This window comes from Ictidomys tridecemlineatus, chromosome 3 (genome assembly GCF_052094955.1).
Source record: "Ictidomys tridecemlineatus isolate mIctTri1 chromosome 3, mIctTri1.hap1, whole genome shotgun sequence".
Taxonomy (NCBI): Eukaryota; Metazoa; Chordata; class Mammalia; order Rodentia; family Sciuridae; genus Ictidomys; species Ictidomys tridecemlineatus.
The window spans coordinates 132094572-132114536 of NC_135479.1; the positions used below are offsets into that span (position 1 = coordinate 132094572).

The 19965-nt window shown below is 41.3% G+C and overlaps 1 protein-coding gene across 2 annotated transcripts in view; it reads left to right on the forward strand.

The window, feature by feature from the left end:
* Window positions 1-19965, forward strand: part of St6gal1 (ST6 beta-galactoside alpha-2,6-sialyltransferase 1) — a 139353-nt gene that overhangs the window by 81582 nt on the left and 37806 nt on the right. For both annotated transcript variants that reach the window (XM_005330992.4, XM_021730321.3), the window contains exon 3: window positions 16294-16429. The gene's annotated coding sequence lies outside the window, so the exon portion shown is untranslated. The remainder of the gene's footprint in view (window positions 1-16293; window positions 16430-19965) is intronic.

A 19965-nucleotide genomic window follows, 5' to 3' on the forward strand; every position in this document is an offset into this window, starting at 1 on the left:
AGCAGTGGCTGTTATGTGTATGGTGGTCACTTTGGGGAGTGAGAAGGGGTGCTGTGAGGGCTGCAGGCTGCACCCTTTCTCCACTGGCTCTCCCTCTTCCTCCCCCATCAGAGGCCCTTTATCTGCTCTCCACTACCTGCATACCTGATCATGCCAGACCCTTCTACCTGATGCTCACAGTGCTGCAAAGTAAGACTGAGTCTCCCCCTTTGGCTTTCTCTCTGCCGCTCAGCTCTGCACACCTGCTTGGCTCTCTGCAGCTTTTCACTGGCACCCTGCACTTGCCAACTCCCATGTCATCATTCTCCCCTTGCCCAGGCCTTTCCTGGAGGGGCTGAGAGCTCACCATCCATTAAGCTTCTCTGATCACTAGCTGGCTTTGGGCCCCTCATCCTGTGCTGAGATTCTTGAGCACCTGTTTTATAAGAAGAAGATCATCATTTTGTTTGGCCAATGAATCTAAGCCATAGGCTTACCTTCGGTCCTGGGAACACAGAGATAACTACTTGGTTCAGGTACTCTCTGGCTATGGGGGCAAACAGACAATAGGAATAGTAAGTGAGGTATTTGGGCCCTCATCTGGATTCCCAGGGAATTTAAGACTGTGAGAGTCTTGAAGGCAGCAGTGACAGTTTCATCTGGGCCCACTGTTCTCAGTTCACAGTTAATTTGTGTTTTGGTTGTATTAGCCGATCTGAATGGATATGGTCAGAATGGGTTAGGTCTTGGCTCTGCCATCCCCAGGACAGCATTGGCGGTGAGAGTAGGGTAGGTTGGGGATGAGGGTGGGCAACCCATGGACAGCTTGTTTTTTCCTCCTCTGCCATCCTCTTAAGTTACATTCTGTAACTGGGGTCACGGAGTTGCGATATTTTAGTGACGTGTTGTTGGGTCATGGGGAGGGAAGCACACGACTTCATAGCCAAAGATTCCTGGGTAAGCCATTCAGCCTCCTCCAGCTTCAGCTTCTTCCTGCATACAGTGTTGACACTGGAGGCGCTTACTGTGTGTTTGACTTGGGGTGTTTGGACCAAAATAACAAAATCACAGACGCGTTGCAAAGCACATGGTTGCCCCATGATACACAGAATTGACAATTTAAATGATTTCCATCCCTTATTGATTTTGTAAACACAGAGCTATAGGGATTTCCGAATCTATTAAAGGAAACTAATCACTGAGTATAAACTTTCCTTAATGTGGACCTACAGTTTGTTTTATTTGGGACCCATAGTTCACAAGCAAGCAGTTTTTTCAGTCAGTTCCTGATACATGGGAGTGGACAGAATCTCTTGCACACTAGATCCTGGCCTGAGTGTGAGCAGCACTTTCATGCACTAAGGGGCTGGCTCCTGTCAGCTTTCTATTCATCATCACTCCTGAGTGAAATCAGGCTGCTTCATGCCCAGGATCTTTAAGGTTGATCTCAAATAGTTAAGATCTCAAATGTTGATTCTGTAAATGCCAAAGGTCAACTGTACTGTAAGCAATGAGCCAGAGCTTCCAGGGATTTAATGAGGTATGTCAAGTTATTTGCACACTAAATGTGCTGCGGGTTTGAGACCTTTGTCATTAATTGGACCTTTTGATTCTGTAGTTGAATGGGCATGGCTGTGGCTGGAAGAGTCACAGGTTAAATGAGATGGCTATTTTAGAATAGGCATTAAGAATTCTGTCTTTGGGGGCTGGAGCTGAAACTCAGTCTCAGAGTGCTTGCCTAGCATATGTGAAACACTGGGTTCAGTCCTCAGCACTACATAAAAATAAACAAATCAAAAGAATGCTGTCTTCGGATTCAGACAGCACTGGGTTCAGGTCTTGGCTCTGCCATCTACTAGATCTAGTGTCTTTAAGATTCAGTTTTGTACGTGTGGAATGGATTGGATATTGGTGCCAAACTCACAGAACCACGGTGAGAACTGAATGGACTACTTTATGTATAGATTTAGCACAGTGCTGGGCAGATTTAGCACCGTGCTGGGCTCAAGGAAAGCCTCTAGAGAGCAGTTACCACCCTCTGTCTTTGCCTGGATGTGGTATCATATTCCCAGTAGAGGCTTCACATTTGGTTCATGTCTGAAACCATTTTATTATCTACAAATCAACCACCTCCTTCTACCTCCAAACATCACAAGCACTGACAGTAAATGCCAGACAGACATTTCCTTTACCAACAACGGTCTGTAAATCTGTGCTAGGTGGTGCTGAGAAGCAGACTGAGGAGGGCTGATAATCTGTACCCCTGCAGGGCCAAGTCTGATTGAAAAACCAAGACACTCATGCATAGCACCTTGAGGGACCTTCAAGAGAGTGTTCACTCAGGTTGAGAGTCTGAGTAGAAGTCTACACAGGAGGAGGACTTCATAGGGGAGCATCTGGAAGCCTTCTCCTGCATCTGGGGCCTGGGCGGCTGCTGGATCTGCTCTTGGGTTCCTGAAGGGAAGAAGGGAGTGGTGAGTGGGAAGGTTTGAGGCTGACATTAACTATTGAATGCTGATGTCTGTGGATCTGGCCTCTTGAAAAAAAAGGCCAAACTTCCTTTGGTCAGCGTGCTCCACTAAGCACCAGTCAAGTGCAGATTATAATGTTGTATGTGTGTGGTGGTGGTGGTGGTGGGGGAAGCTAATGTGGAAGCTCTTAGAAAATCAGCACCTTCTTTCAGGGGAGAATGACTTGGGCCAAGAACTGAAGTCCAGCCTGAGCTCTTGTCTGGGGCTCTTCAGAGTGCAACAACTCCTTTACCCGAGAAATGGATCATTAGCCATGTTGCTGCCTCTGTCATCTGGTGACCAAAGTCAAGACCACAGTCTGGGAAACAGAGAGGTGAAAGGTCCACCTTGATGCAAGGACATTGTTCTTCCTCTGGTAGTCCTGACTCCCCTGGCCTATTGACAGACATGAATTATTCAGAAGAGGTGGTCCCCTCTGACCCAAGGAGCCCAGAGTCGATGACACTGGGAAAGCCAAGATTCTTTTAAAAATATTGATGTATTTTATCTGACTTTATGATACTGCTGAAGCAGTGGTTGGACACTTCCTTAAGAACCGGCTGATTATTCAGCAGGAAGTTGTTGAGGAGGAGTCTGTGGTAAGTAGGGGCTTAAGATGCTTGAGCTACACATTGACTCATCAGCCATGTGCACCCTGGGCTGAGCTCACATTGTCCCTGTCCCTCCCAGGGAAGGCTGGGGCTCCCTCCCATTCTGCCCAAGGCCACTCTTGTGATCTTTCACACCATTTGAGGCCTTTATTGCTGTTTATAGGCTCAGACCAATGAAATAAAAATCTACTGAAGATAATATTGGGCAATTATATTTTTACAATACTTCCTAAGTGATGTTAATGCCCAGTTAAGAGAGCAAGGCAATGTTTCCAAGTCCTTTTCACCCACACTCAACCTTGGCTATGAGACTAGAGGTGGGTGGGACAAGAGGGGTACACAGAATGCTTTACACTTCTGAGGACAAACTTAAAGAAACCTGCTTTCCTCTGCATTTAATTCCCCTTTACTCTTTGCATGATGGCCTGTTTGGCCTTGACCTGGTGGTGGGAGAGACATTTATTTGCTAAGATGGGAGAGGTAAACGGTTGTTACCTTGTGACTTTGAGGAGACGTGGTTGTGCAGGAATGATTTCTTGAGTTGAAGAAATGTCATGGAACACCGACTCTGACTCCTTCTGCCCAACTGAGACTATGGTGGAAGGAAACAACAGCCTCTGGCAGGACATCAGCCCTGGAGCTCCTGGAGAATATGAGGATTAAGACATTAACAGGCACTATGGTTCCTGTCTAAAGACATGGTTAAACTGAGGTTCCAAGAGAGATACTTAGGCCAGTAAACTAAGTAGTTTACTGAAAATAAACTTAGCAGGACTTAAGAGAAAATTCAGAGGAGATCTTTCTCTCTTATTTTGTTGCCACATGGTCTTCCTTTGCAATTCAACGTGTGAGAATTTGGGGCAGCCTAATTATGGCTGCCAGGCTGTAACAGCTCTGCTATCTGTCTTGAGGGGAGGTATCTTTCTGATGTAGCTACTGCTCTGCATTTACCTGCTGAGCACTGATCTGGGGAGGGAGGCTTGTATCTGATTTGGCCATCAGTAAAATTCTGGTTTTACATTGTTGTTCTCATGATTTCTAAGAACTCAAAGCCAGATTCTCTGGGTAAACTTAGAATGAGTTGATTCTGCCTACTTGGGGGGAGTTGTGGGTAGTTTTTCTAAGCACCCCTCTGTATCCACCCAACAAGTAGAACCTGTTTTTTTAGGAGGTATGGTGAGCAAGAATTTTGTCAAGTTATGTAAAACAGAATTCCTTGCTCAGGGTCTCCAGAGACCCACTAGACACTTTCAGTATTTCAAAAAGCCAGATGGGAAAAACACATTTGCTACAATAAATCTTCACAGCCAAAGAAATCAAGTTTCAGTATATTATATGTTTTTCATCTGACCTCATTCTGATTAGACCTCTTATTGTCAGTAATATCTTTGTTCATTTGATAACACAAAAGGACCAAAATTCTTCAAGTTAGTTGTAGAGCTTCACCATCTTTCAGAATCTGGGGATCATGTCAGGGAAGCAAAATACAAGAGGTACTTGGTATGGAAGAATTTAGGAACCATTGGCTTTGACTAAATTAAGGGAACTTGTGCTATTTTGGGGGTGCTAGTGAAATGTTAGGGTGAAGAGAGATGACAAATCTATAGCTAAAAACTCTGATGAAGTTCTTAGATAAAAAGAAATAAATATTCAGGGAATCTCCTCTAGGTAGGTCTGTTAGGGTAGTGCTAGCTGCTATAACAAATAAAGGTAATGCTGATTGCTACAACAAACCCACTTCTTATCTTTGTTTAATTACCTTGGCTCAGAAATGACAAATATTAGTTTTGTTCACATTTTATTGCTGATGACTAGTGAAATGACCTTATCTAGATGCAAAGTGTGTGTGTGTATGTATGTATGTGTGTGTGTGTTTTCACATGTACACATGTGAAAATGTGCACTTCCTGGAAAATGTCACCCCTGTCTGGGAAGTCACCTATAGCAGAAGAAAGTTTTTGGCAAATGCTTGACATGAGGAAACCAAAAGAGGAGTCATTACAGGATCAAAGTGGCAGCTGAAGAGTTCAGGATCTTAGAGGAAGGAGAGTCCATTATGGCAGAGATTCTGGAGGCCAGGACACACAGACTGCTTCTTGGAGGCATTATGGCTAGTGGAGATAGCCTTTTGAGTTAAGGTCTGTAGGAGCAGATATTCTGGTTTCAAGGTCAACAAGAAGATGAGATTCACACAAAGATCAGGGCATAGTCTACAGAAGGCGAAGATGGTGAGCAACAACTGCAGTTGACTTGTAACCCCCTGAAGAGCCTGAGTAGAGGGACATGCTAGAGCGCACAACCAGCTCGCAAAGATGGGATAATCTGGCTCACATCCCAGTTTTGCCATTTGCCATGACATCTTGAGCAAATGACTTAAATTCTCTGAGCTTCAGTTTGTTCGTTTAAAGAAGAGGCTTGTTAATGTCCCACCTCCCAGGGTGATGGTCAGGATTAAATTTGGTAACATATAAAATGTGAGCACCCAGGAAGAGCTCAGTAAATGGGAACATGGATCTTTTGAACCTGGATTTTTTTACAACAGCTTCTTGAAAGCACTTTCTTTTGTACTTCCACCAATCTTCCCCCTACCACAGTGAATTCTCCATGTAGCAGTCAGAACAGTCCCTTTCAAATATAAGTCAGCCAATTCTTAGAGGGAAAGCCAAGAGTCTTTTAAAAATATTGATGTATTTTATCTTACTTTATGATACTGCTGAAAGTGTCTAGTTCCACAGTCTCATGAAAATGGAAGAGAGAGAGAGAGAGAGAGAGAGAGAGAGAGAGAGAGAGAGAGAGAGAGAGAGAGAGAGAAACTGTTTCCACCTCAACAAATTGGGAAATTTGGGGCAATGTGTGGTTGCTTGCTACGATTGTACCAGAATTCTTGGAAAATACTGGCAGTAAAACTTACACTGTGAGGTAGTGACCTGAGAAAGGATTCCTCAGTAAAATATTCTGAAAATTTAATAGCAAATAGGTAATAAATTTTAGATTCTCTGTCACCTAAAAGTAGTCTTGATTAAAGCTTTAAATGAGCATGAAACAACAAGGCAAATGCCTGGGTAAGATTTCCTAATCTGTGGGCCAAGTCAAGGAAGAAAATACCAGAAGATGTATTTGTTTTTGAGGAGAAGAAAAAGAGATCAGCTATATTAAAATGATTTTAGTTAGGGAATTTATATGGATCATAAGACAAATACAAAGTCAAAATTCTTGCACCAGTCTAGGGCCCTACACGCCTCTTCCGGTGCCCACCCCATGCCCATCCTCTTGCCCACTCTGCCCCAGGCCTTGATGCTGTTCTTGAAGCATGCCGACATGTCCCTGCCTAGGCGTTTTATTGCCCTCCACCTGCTACCCTTTTCCCCAGGAAGCTGCATGACCTCCTCCCTTCCTCACCATCTTTGCTTTAATGACTCCTCAGTGAGACTTCCTCTGATGGTTTTTTTTTAAATCTCCACCACCACCCCCCACCTCACCTCAGGTGGTCTCCATCCCTCTGCCCTGCTTTTCTGCAGAGTGGTTATCTCCTTCCAAAGCACCACATACCTGTGTATTTTGATTCTTTATTTACCCCTCACTAGGTGGCAAATGCTGGGGGACTGAGGATTTCTGGCTTTGGTGCTGCTGTGTCCCCAGTCGGGCTCACAGTGGACCTATGAGCATTTTCTGGAGGAACAAACCTGTTCTGAGTATTGGTGTGTATTTTCTTCCAGGCTTTGGGACCACTGCAAAGTAGAAAATCACAGGCATTGCTTGTTCATCTCCCAAATCCTCAATGCCTTTAGATTGTAGGACTTAGATCCTTTCAAACATTAAAAAAAGAAAAAAAGAGAATATCCATACACAGAAAACAAACAAACAAACAAACAAACAAACAAAACTAACCTAGGAGGACCTTGAACTTGAAATCATCATATCTCAACCAGTATTAAAACATAACAGTTTGCAGGACATAGAACTGAGGAGTACCTTAAACACACTGCAAGGAAATCATCAGCTAGATGAGGAGTGTGGATTGTTCCAGAGGACAAATGAACATGTGTCCTCAGTGGAAGAGAATAAAATAGTGTCATGTGGGGAGGTGGGACACTGTTATAGATTAAAATCAAGTTGAAAACAGCCTATTATCCAAACAAACTGTGCTGACCTTTTGTAGATCCTCATTTGAGCAATTTAGTGTGAGGCACATACTCAAGAGAGTTGGTAAAAATTTGTGAGTAGCTTGGATTTTAGGGGATAGTGGCAATATGTTCACAGCTAATTATCATAAATAGATTTATATGTTCTGTGGAGAACCTGGTATGGTAATCTAGAGAACTGAATTCAATAGAAAAGTTTATGAGGCCCATATTCTCAGTAGTTCCAAGGATGATACATAACTAATACCATTTTGTTTGCCAGTCAGTAAGTTGATATCTACAAAGAATGTCATATTAAGGCTGAATTTTCTTTGGAGCCCAATTGAGAAGAGCAGGTAGGAACCAGGGAGGTGAAATCTGACATTTGCTTTAAAGTGCTGGGGTGTGGGGAGGTGGAGAGGTGGGGAGGTGGAGGAAGTGAAACAGTTCCTCTTTCAGAGTTGGAGGCGGGCTTGTATTCTCTTTTTTCTGTAGAACAGGGGTGTGGTGTAGTATAGGGGAGTGGAGGAAAGAGAGGCATGTGGTGCTGTATTTATTCAGCCCTTTTTATAGGCCCTTTTTACTCCTTCCTCCTCTGCTTAACTTTGATTTGTGGAGCGGAATGCAGATTGGTCATTAGTGAGGTAAGATCGGGGAAGATGCCTACTGGGACTGGGGCTTTCACTACCTATACTGGGGAATGGGTATTTATGTAGAAGGAAAGCTAATGGGAAGTGAAGGGCCTATTTTTGATCAGCCATCTGTCAAATAGACGATAACTTCTACAAGCGTACCTTTTTCTGTCTGTGGGACACCAGGTTCAAGACAATAGCAAGTGGCCAAAAATTTCTTGTTGCTTTATGTATTCAGAGTGATTGACTCTGGTCAGGGACCACTGCCATGTGGATGGGGAGGACTCAACACCCCCCCCCCCCACCACCACCAAGTTCTGTTCTCCAGGCCCATTAGAAAACCTCTGTGCAAAGATCTGCAGGAATTTCTGAAGATTTCCTTATCTTCTCCATCAGTACCTTCTCTGGCTGGAAGAAGATCTAATCTCCGGTAAGCAGCCCTTTGCCATCTGAGTCTGGAACAGTTAGGTCAGGCAGGAATAAAAGCCCCTTTATCTTCAGAGCTTTTTTTTGCACAGGATCTCCCTGTCCCCACCCTTACCCCTGCAGTTAAGCTTACCCTCCATTAGATGTTTGCAAACTCAGCTTCCCAGACTGTAAATCTCTCATGGCTTCCTAAATACGCTTCTCAGATTCACTAGCTACAAATTGGTTTCCTGTTGCCTATAACACTTCTGACCTTTGCTGCTTTTTTCAGCAAAATAGTTACACGTCAGAAATGTTTTGACAAAACTGTTGGTGTCTTGACCCGTGCTGGCTCCCACTCAATAGGCTGAAAGTGTCTAGGAGCTGGGATGTGGGATCCCTGCCGGCTGGGACTAGCTCCTTGGAGACTAGGAAACTGGTGCTAACAATTTTACTGTAAGCTTTATTATTAGGAAATAAATGGACTAGGAAATAAGTGGACTCTGCCATAATAAAGAGACTTTAGTACATGGTAAATGCTTCATAATTATTAGCTTAAACAAAGTGATAAGATCTACCATTAATTTTTCTCTGTGTACTACAGAGGTGTATTTAATATTTTAAGTATTATTATCTATGTGTTACAGAAGAAGGCACAATGCACATAGAAATGATCAGGTGACTGACAGAAAAGCCAGGATTTGAATCTGGGTTTTTGAGATGACAGCCTCAGTCATTTCCAAAGCGAGGGCCATTTAAACTATTGATGGCGAAGAACTAGGTTCTTTGCCCAGGTTCTCATATGTCAGTAGTTTTGCAATATATAATAAAATGATTTATAGAATGATAAAATGAAATAAGAGGTCATTCAAAAGGCAAGCCCCATTTAAAAAATATTCGTTATATCTGACAGGAATAAAACTGCCCTTTTAAATTACTATAAAAGTTGTTTACACTCAGTTTCTGTATTTTTCTCCTCTTGGACCTTGAAAAATTTTTTCAGACAAGCACTTGTCAGTAGATCTCACTTTGAGTAGCACGTCCTAAGGTGCCTGTTTCTTGGCACGTGGTGAGTAGAACTCACTGACAGCATCTGCCTTCTGCACTATCTTTAGTAGACTTTATCGAATGTGTATAGAATGTAAAATGCAGGCTGGGCAGAGGGGGACCTGATCATAGGATGTTCATAGCTAGTCATTAGTCAGTGCAGAGAAGTCGGGGAGGTGAGGAATCAGCCATGGAGACTCCTGAGAAGCAGTGACCAGTAACATAGAAAAACCAGAACTGGAGGATTTGGAGGCCAGGTGAAGAATATGTATCAAGTAGGAAGAATCAAACAACTACTTACAGTCCTGCTGTTGGGAGAAGAGATGAAGTCTGAGCATTGATCACCTGCTTAACAACGTGGAGGTCACAGAGGTCTTTGGTGATGCTATCAAGAACAGTTTTGTGGATATGGGGAGGCTTGAAATGAGAATGGGAAGATGGGAATTGGAAATAGTGATATGATCGAAGAGTTTTGGTATAAAGGAAAGAGAAATAGGGCCAGAGCTGGAAGTTGAAATGAGGTCAAGAGATTTAGAGAAAGGGGCAGAGAAATGGAATTTGTTTAGAATTTGTTCATTAGCCAAATCTGTGAACTTTGGCTAGGCCAATTTTTTTTAAGTCAATTCCTTCAGTAAAACAAACAATTATCTGTTGTAAACAAATATTATTGAGTGCCTACATATGCCCTGCACTCACTCCCTGTCATTCAGTGTATCCAGAAGACTAAATTGCCGAACAATCTTATTAGTCAAGAAGAAAAGAATTTGTAAACCATCCTTGTTCCTTACATAGCTCAATCTAAATACATCTGAAAAATGACATTGCATCTTTTTCGTATTTGCTTTATCTTATTTTGTTTTTGGCTAAAGTATTTACAGTAAATTTCATCTCTTACTACTTCACATGCAGACGGCCTTGTAAAAAAATAACTGCAATATAATTAATACACCTAACAAGATTAACAATGATTTCTTAATATCATATAATAGTTAATGTATATTCAAATAATCCACTTGTCTTCAAAGATGTTTTGTAAATTAAGGTGTAAGCAGGGTCTCTATTTGATAGTATTGTCATACCTTTTAAGCTATTTGGTTTTTTATGCTCAGTGACTTGTTGATGAAACCATTTCAATAGTTCTGTCTTATGTTCTGAATTTGTCTGATAACATTCCTATGGTGTTGTTTAATTTTCTCTTCCTTCTGAATTTACTAAAAACTGGAGTTGCATAAAAAGACTTGATAATAAGCAGATTAAACATGTAGGATAAGAATGTTTCATAGGCAGCTACTGTCTAGGTGTCTCACTATTAGTGATGTAAAGCTAATCAGAATCAGGAGGAGGCCCTCTGAATCATGAGAGGGTTTTCCTTTTTGTTTTTTTTGATTTTAAAGGTTTTTTTTTTTTTTTTTTTTTTTTTTTTAGATATGAGAATATCAGCTGGGGATGTGGCTGGGGATGTGGCTCAAGTGGTAACACACTTGCCTGGCATGCGTGGGGCTCTGGGTTCGTTCCTCTGCACCACATAAAATAAAGATGTCGTGTCCACCGAAAACCTGAAAAATGAATATTAAAAAAAAATTCTCTCTCTCTTCTCTCTCTCTCTTTCTTAAAAAAAAAAGATATGAGAATATCAGCATGTCTATGTGCTAATGAGAATGACCTTTGAGAAAGAGGTACTTGTTGATGCAGAGGGAAAAAGGGGGAAATTTTATATAATAATTTCCCTAAGTAGACAAGAGTGTACAGAATCCAGTGGATGAATGCTGGTCATTGCAAGTGTTAGATGCAGCCAGTTCATCTAACAGAGAAAGAGACCTATGAAGAGACATGGACATAACTGTAGGCGATGTGGGCTGTGGTAGGGGCCTTGAGCAACTTCTTTTCTGGTACTTTATGTTTTCTCCATAGACAAGTAGCAAGTTCGTCAGGGGAGAGTGAGAATGAGAGGAGAAAGTAAAAAAGAATTCTAGGAGGGTGGTGGGTGAATGTACTGGAAGTGTAGCATGTGACTGCTGGGAAGACTAAGGACCTTCTGGCAGTTAGTGATCAGTAACATGGAGTGAAAACAATATACATTGTTGTGTGGTTGTTATCTAGCCAAGTTCAATTGCATGGCTGCAGGTATGGGGTCAGACAGAATTGGATTTAGCCAGCATTTGGTTTTGGCCAACCATGTGATAAGAGAGGATAGGGTAGTTCTTTTAATGTTTAACTAAGGAATTTAAGCTGGTAGGAAGGGGAGTAAGGACATGTGGGAGGTGAGGGAGACCAAGGAGTTGGTAGGATGAGCCACAGGAGATTGCTGGAGTTGGGAAGAGTTGGAAGAAGCTGGAAAGACAGGAGTGGTGACTGGAGAAGGAAGTCTGAAATTGGGATGATGGAGGGGGTATATTTTTTTGGAAATAAAAAGATCAGAACTCTAACCTGAGAGTGAGTGATTGAGATCACAAATATGGGGGTAGAGGAGATTCAAGAGCTGTGAGGCCAGAGAACTAGACTATCTCGTAGGTGGATATGATATTCACATATCACTAAGCGTCACAGGAGAGATAGTGTTGGGGGAAATTACAGGGAGTCTGGAGCTAAAATATTCAAAGAATGAAGAGATGTGTGTGAATGAATGGGTGTGGGCGTAGAAGACTGCAGGGATAGTGGGTGGTGTGGTCTGCACAGCACAGCAGTAAGAATAATTTGTGGATGCATGAAACATTCTTAATACTGAGCCTGCATGTTGGTTGGCCTGAAGAAATGTTAGTGACTTTCATTCTGAGTCTATGTGAACAGAGAGCAGAGCTTAAATCACTGGATCCATTTTTACAGGGAAATTGATTTTCTTTCATTTTGAGGTCAAAGAGGCACAGCAGCTTGGACAGCCATGTGCCACCTAGGGAGGTGTTGATTTCCCTGTCATTCAGTGTATCCAGCAGACTAAATGAACATCTACACACCAGTGCTGTAGAGGGGATTCTGGCAATCAGGTTGTGGGGAGGTGGGAGGAATGGTGTCAGAACTAGCTTCATTCTTTCATTCAAGAGAAATTAGGAAAATCCCATTCCCAATAGCCTCAAAAACAAAACAAAACAAAACTTGGCAATCAATCTAACAAAAGAGGTGAAAGACCTCTACAATGGAGACTACAGAACACCAAAGAAAGAAAGAAGACCCTAGAAGATGGAAAGATCTCCCATATTGTTGGAAGGCAGAATTAATATTCTCAAAATGGCCATACTCTCAAAAGTATTATACAGATTTAATTCAATTCCTATAAAATCCCAATGACATTCTTCATAGAACTAGAAAAAGCAATCATGAAAATTCATTTGGAAAAATAAGAGACCCAGAATAGCCAAAGCAATCCTTAGCAAGAAGATTGAAGCAGGAGACATCACAATACCAGTCATTAAATTATACTACAGAGCCATAGTAACAAAAATAGCATGGTATTGGCACCAAAACAGACACATAGACCAATGGTACATAATAGTAGGCACAGAGACAAACCCACATAAATAAGTTAACTCATACTAGACAAAGGTGCCCAAAATATTTATTAGAGAAAAGACACAGCTTCCTCAACAAATGGTGCTGGGAAAACTGGAAATCCATATGTAGCAAAAATGAAATTAAATCTCTCTCTCTCACCCCGCACAAAACTCGACATTCTTTCATTGAAACATGACTCAACATTTCATAGTCATGATCCAGAGCCTGGCTACTAGATGCAGGGAACCAGAGATGTCTCAAAGAAAGGAACTCTCAATATGGCTGGGACACATCTGCTCTCAAATGTCACATAGGTTTATGAGGGACAGACGGACATAGTGGAGTCACAGTGATCTCTGTGGGATCATGGAAGGCTTCAAAGTCAAGGGGTTCTTTAATTGGTGTCGGAATGGGCATAGTGTGAACAAGGCAGGAAAGGACATTCCATACAGATGGAACTTTATAAGTATTGCTTGAAAGAGAGAAATTCAAGTAGCAGTCCAAATGCCCCTTATCTTCCCTGTCTCATTTTCCCTGTTTGTAACTTGGGAATAACAATGGTGTCCACATGAGTGGGGCATGGTGAGGAATAAATGACATGGTGTCGATAGTACTTGTCACAGGCAATGTTACAATCCCTTTGGATATATGACCTTACTTGATTTTGGATATCACCCTATGAGATAGGATCTGTTATTCTTTCCATTTGATAGTCGAATTCACTGAATTTTAGAGGGGTGAGTAGCCCAAGGTCATGTAACTGGTGAGACTTAACATCAGTCTGACTTCAGAGCTTGTACTATTAACCCCTAAGCTATTGTGAGTGCCGAGCATATAGCTGGTTCTAAGTAAATGGCAGCCATCACTGTCATGATCACTAATTTATCCTCCAGAGCAGAGGGTTCCGTTATCACTTCTGCAGCTGGTTGAAGACAGTGCTGCTGTCTAACTGGCAGCACTGTCACTATTTTTGGAAGGTCTTTGTCATCACCTGCAATACATCTAGATAGTCAGTTGCACCACATTGCTTTAAATGGTTTGTTTTTTGAAATCAAGAGTGATTTTTATCTTCTTAAGGGCAAGTCTTTCAAGCTGATGCAGTTGACGTCACAGAAGGAAAGCTGGGTTTGGTGCACTCTACTGGTGTCTGTGGTGGAACTCAAACCAAAGCCTCATGTCCCAGCAGCGCATGCGTTAGGGAAGCGCAGCAAACCAGACTCCACACACAGTAGATATCACCTAAAGGCTAGGTGCCTGATGGGGCTAAGAAAGCCTCTTCCATCACTGATGACTGAAATATGCAGAATTCTCAAAAGGGCTGCTTCACTCAACAAATATTATTGAGTGCCTACCATATGCCCTGCATTCACTTAGTGTTTGGAGATGACAGCATTAGTGGTGAAGAGGACTGACAAGGTTCCTACTTATAGAGCTTCATTATAATATTATTATTATTATTATTTATTTTTTAAAGTTCTGATTGGACACAATACCTTTATTTTATTTATTTATTTTTATGTGGTGCTAAGGATCGAACCCAGCGCCTCGCACATGCTAGGTGAGTGCTGTACCGCTGAGCCACAACCCCAGCCCCTAGAGCTTCACATTTTTATTAGAAGGAGAAAAACAGCAATCAACTCAAATATGAATGTGCACATAATGATAAGTGCTGATGTGAGAAAGGAAACCCATGCCTTAAGAAGAGGGATTCTTATCAAAGTCATTTCCTGATTCTCCCAGGAAGCTACTCCCAAACCAGATCTTTTCTGAATTGATAAGGCATGCCAAATTTTTTAGCCAGGGATATGATTATGCCTCTCACTTTCGCCCTGTCAGTCATGCCTAGGGTCTCTCTATTTGCTTGAAAAACTGAGGTTCTCCCAACCTGAAAGCCCCCTCACCACCTTCAAAGGAGGATTTTCTCCTGATTGTAGAGGATGATGCCTGTTATATGGTGTTCTCTTAGTTTTCATATTACTACATCCCCCATCCCCCCAGGACAAGCTTCCAGGTCAGCCCAAAATTGTGCATCAAGTTGATACATAGGGTGAAGTTAATTTTTCATTTTGCTCCAAACAGTTTTACCATAAGTACTCAACTAGCATAGGAAGAGTAATAAAAGAAGTCAAACTGATAAAATGAGAATTATTCTTTTATTTTGTGTTTGCTCACTAGTCTTGGGATCTCAACCATGTGTGTTTTTTAAGACACTTGGATATGTATATAACTTTTTGTCACAATAATGTATGTAGGGCTGCGGTTGTGGCTCAGTGGTAGAGTGCTTGCCTAGCATGTGTGAGACATTGGGTTTGATCCTCAGCACCACATAAAAAGGTGAGTTAAGTTATAAAAAAATAATGTATGCACATTTCTGTTTTGCTTTTTTATTACAATATTATTTTTTCCTTTTGCTATGTAAATTCACACACACAATTGTGTATATTCTCCCACCAGAAATTCTCCCATAGTATAGCTATTGCTGGAAATTGATTTAATTTTTTACCATAAATTTGAAATTAAAAGCTTTATAAAACTCACATTCTTTTTAAAATTCCATATTCATTTTTTATTGGTTCCTTTTAGTTGTACTTGACAGTAGAATTCATTTTGATATAATTATATAAACATGGGATATCTTATTCTAGTTAGGACCCCATGCTTGTGGGTGTATCTAATGGTGGGATTCACTATGGAATATTCATATAAGTACATAGGAAAATTATTTCAGATTCATCCCATTGTCTTTTCTTTTCCTGTCTCCCCTCCCTTCCCTTCATTCCTCTTTGTCTGAATAAATATTTACTGAATATTAATTCTTCCTCTTCTCTTTTATTGTGGGTTAGCCTCTATCTATCAGCACAAACTTTTGATCTTTGTAGAAAACTCACATTTTTATTTCCTTAATCCTCTTTCAGTCTTCACCACAACTGTATAAGGTAGGGAATTATTTTACATGTGAGGAAACTAAAATTTGTAATCTTCTTTCTCTTTTGAATTGTTTATTCAGTCTTATTTCCTGGAAGTATGGCAACTTGGTCAAAAATCATGAGCTTTTATTTCTATGGTTTGAATACTATCTAGAAGAGTTGAATTAATTTATAATGCTCTTTCAAATGTAATTTTATTATAATCTGCCCAGCGTTATCATTTTGAAGGCTGTTGACCAAACATCAAGGCTGTTGAGTCTATTTGCCATTTATCCCTAAGCAGAGGTTAACTAAGCCTTTCCCAGGTTAGTTGATGGGGCCTACTTTATACTTTCAGCATACATCTATTTGGCATAGTCAGTTTTCTAGGCTTTCCTGCTGTTCAGGGATCTAGAATATTGTACCTGTAAGAAGAGGTTTTTCACTCTTTTCTGAAATCCCAAGGCTTCCTGGGTTTCACCAGAGTTTAGGCCTTTAAAAGTACCTATCGATCTTGTTAATATTTAACCCAGTTCTACTAGAAAACTGTTCTCCCCTCCTATTTTTTTTTTTAAAAATTGTTTTCCCTTTTGCAGATGTTTTTTGATCATCCTGAGAAAAATGAGCCCTGGCCTCCAGACCTAATAAAGCAGACCTTGTTCCCATGGAGAACAGTGCTTGCTCCTGAGGATCTGGAGGGCCTGCAGCCCCGGGAAGATTAGCCAGAAGCAGGTAAGAAACACCTAGAGGCATGAACTACCAGAGGGTACATTCCAGAGTGAAAAAATGTGTGGCAGAATACACTGACAAGGAATCTCAGGGTCCCAATGCCTGACTACAGTGTTGATAGTTTTTCTTTTCTTTTCTAGTCCTCTAACACTGATTCAGTGTGGGGCAGGGTGGAGGTGGGTGTGTAGGTGGCTGGCCTGTTTTTCTATAAGCTATAAACATAAGATTTGAGTTACTCTATAATTCACTCATCCTTTTTGAGTACCTATGTGACAAGCACCACATTTGATGTTGAGTATGTGCTGATAAGTAGTTCATGGCAGAATTCCTTACTCTAAGGTTTTCTTTCTGCTGCTTCATTGCCAGCTTGGGCTCTGTAGATAATAATGCGAGTTGTTATCGTATTCTTTTTCCCAGAAGTCTCATGGTGGTTGTAAGGATCCATTGATATAGTCACAACATGAGTATAATAATCCTTTTTTTTTTTTTAAACTGTGGATTGAACTCAAGGGTGCTCTACCACTAAGCCTACATTCCCAGCCTTTTTACCTGATTGTGAGATGGGGTCTTGCTAAGTTATTTGAAATTGTGATCTTCCTGCCTTAGTCTCCTGACTCACCAGGATTACAGGTATGCCCCACCATACCCAGCTCAATAATCCCTGTGGGGGACATTGTGTTGAGTATGGTGGTTCAGAAATGCCAGGAGGAGACATGAAAAGCAGCATTACAAAGCAGTATTGCAAGCAGCGGACAGGCATCGTACCCAGTAGACGTGAGCTCTACTGAAGGTCAAGGGCAGAGATTGTAAAAGTGTAAATGCCTGGAAGCTTAAGAAGTCAGTTGGTGGGATAGGAAAATTCAAAACTTGGAGTGTTTTTCCAAAGAATTTGTGGAGAAAGTTTGCTACTCTTTCCCTTTTGTTGGGCTGTTTAGATGAAGCTTCTTCAGTCTGCCTTGTTAAAATGCTTGAGAGGTGAAAGAGGATCCTGCAGTTCTAAATCCCTATGACCAGATGCTCCAGGCTGCTGGTGGACTCGAAGGACTTGATATCTAATTCAGATGTGTGCTCTGGAGCCATGACCTGCACAGGCCATGAAGGCTGGGGCCATCTGAGGGTTGCAGGACTGTCCTTGGGCCACGTGGTTTGTGGGAACTCTTCCCCCACAGTCCCCTCCCTGACATTACCTTTAACTCAAACATGTAAAAGTCAAGTTCCAAGTCCATTCTTTCCAAATCACTCTTGGAACTTTAAAAACTACTTGTATTCCCCAAACCTCATGTTCTTCAGCTATAAATGAAGCTCTCATAAAATCGGTTTTGCTTATCTCACAGAGCTATACTGTGTCTTACAAAGTCATGTGTAAGGGCCCCTGAGTGGTAAAATGATGTTCACCAGTGCTGGCAGGTGCACTGCTTATGGTGAAGTGACTTTTCTGGTGATTGACATATCAAGTTGTCACTCTGGGTACCCTGATTTCTGAGTCCTGATGGCCAACACTGACTTTTCACTGTTCCCGATCACAGATCCCTGTTCTTTTGTGAAAGGACAATGATGGGCCTTTAGAATCAGATAGGCCTGGGTTTCAATCCTGGTTCTAGCACTGATGAGCTAGAAAAACCCTTAGAGAAGCCCTGTAACTCTGTTAAGGCTCAGTTTCTTCATTTCCTATTAGAGTTGTGAATATCTATCCTATCACCATAGGTGATAATGGTAAAGTGTCTACCATGTTTGAGTTCAAACATGTAGTTGGGTCTCCTTAAATACTATTTCTCTATTTTTTAAAATATTTTGTAGTGTTGACAGGCCTTTATTTTATTCATTTATTTATATGTGGTGCTGAGAATTGAACCCAGTGCTTCACACATGTGAGGCAAGCACTCTACCACTGAGCCACAACCCCAGCCCCTCTAGTTTTTTTTTTTTTGAGTTGTCATATGGTTATGTGATTTATTCATGTTGTGTGGCTGAGGAAATGTAATTCCTTAGTTTCCTAATGATGTGACAAGCCTTCCACCTCTCACCTTTTGATCTTATGTTTGAATATTTCTTCTGGGACATTTACAAAATCTCAACCACCCATGCTAGGAAACCATCATCCTCAGAGCCACTGGTTCCTAAGATCTAGAATAGTAGGAAATACTGCTTTGGTTGGTACTTACAGCAGATTCCAACAGTGAGCTGGATGTCAGTTAATTAGAGTCTTGGATGAAGAACCTGCCTCTTAGGCTGATGAGACCTGGCCGGTGTTCCACCCTGTCATTGCTCGCTGGGCCTGTATCACCCCTACATGGCTCTCTTGCCAAGGAACTGCTCTTCCATCTCTATTCAGAATACCTCGCCTGCCTTTCTTACCTACTTCCAAGTTCATTAACATTTCCTTTTGTTTGGTCCTCCCAAATTTTTATGAATGAGGTGGGCAAAAATACATATCCTATAAAAACTTAGGAGCAGAGATATTCATTTGCCCTACATCAACAAGAATGGAAAAAAGAAGCCAGGTACCCAATCCAGTTTTCCCAATCCAGTTTTCCTACTGGTTAATCCCTAATGTCCTTAGGAGCAGTCTTCATGAGAAGGGACTCCAGACTCCTTGTGGATTAGCAAAACCTTGGGGGCAATTGCTTTGACTTATTATGGTAAATAAATCCAGTAATTGAGGAGAGAATTTAATGTTTTCCAAAAGATACACACAGTGTTTGAGTTCAAAGTGCTTCTATCTTCCATTCAGTTGCACAATAAATTCTGAGAAAATGAATTGGCTCTGTTTGCTTAGTGAGGCCCACTTTCTAGAACTTTCAACACTTCTGTGCAAGATATAGTAGAAGGAGCTTGGCTTATGGAATCAAATGCACTTCAATTTGAACCTTTCCTTAGCCTTGTGATCCTGGGCACTTCCCTTAACCTTTCAGAGCCTCAGATTGCTGCTAATCTATAAAAATAGAGATTATAACACCTTCCTGGATGATGGGTCAGAGCCCATCTGCATGGCTCAGAAGAAGCCCTTTGTATTAGATTCTGATATGTATGGTGCTCTCTTCAGTTATATATCACAGTGATTCTGGTCAGAGTGAAATTCAATAATATCTATTGTGCTTAATGAAATTTTGTTTCAATTTCTTTAATTTGCCACACGTCTGCTACCTTATCAAGATTTCTTCTCTATTATGAAGTGAGTTAATTGACTTCGTGTCTTAAGAGTGCTGTTCTTGCAGTGTACCGCACAAAACTGAGTGTTATGTTGTGAAACCAACCCTTGTTTTTATTTTTATATGGGAGTTCAACATCACAGTCCTTAGAGAGATACACCACAAATCTGTAGCATCATCCATGGCAAGAGGTCTTTCTCTAGCTATTTTAAAATAACGCCAGAGCACCGAGGATTTTAGACTCCAGGTTCTGTGATATAGACCAGTCATCTTGCTCTTCTTTTTATTCTCTTTTTTTTTTTTTTTAAGTGTGCATGCCTTCATCTAATAGATAGTATAAGGTTCTAGGAACCAAGTGCACAAGATGTGGTTCCCGAACTTAAGAAACTA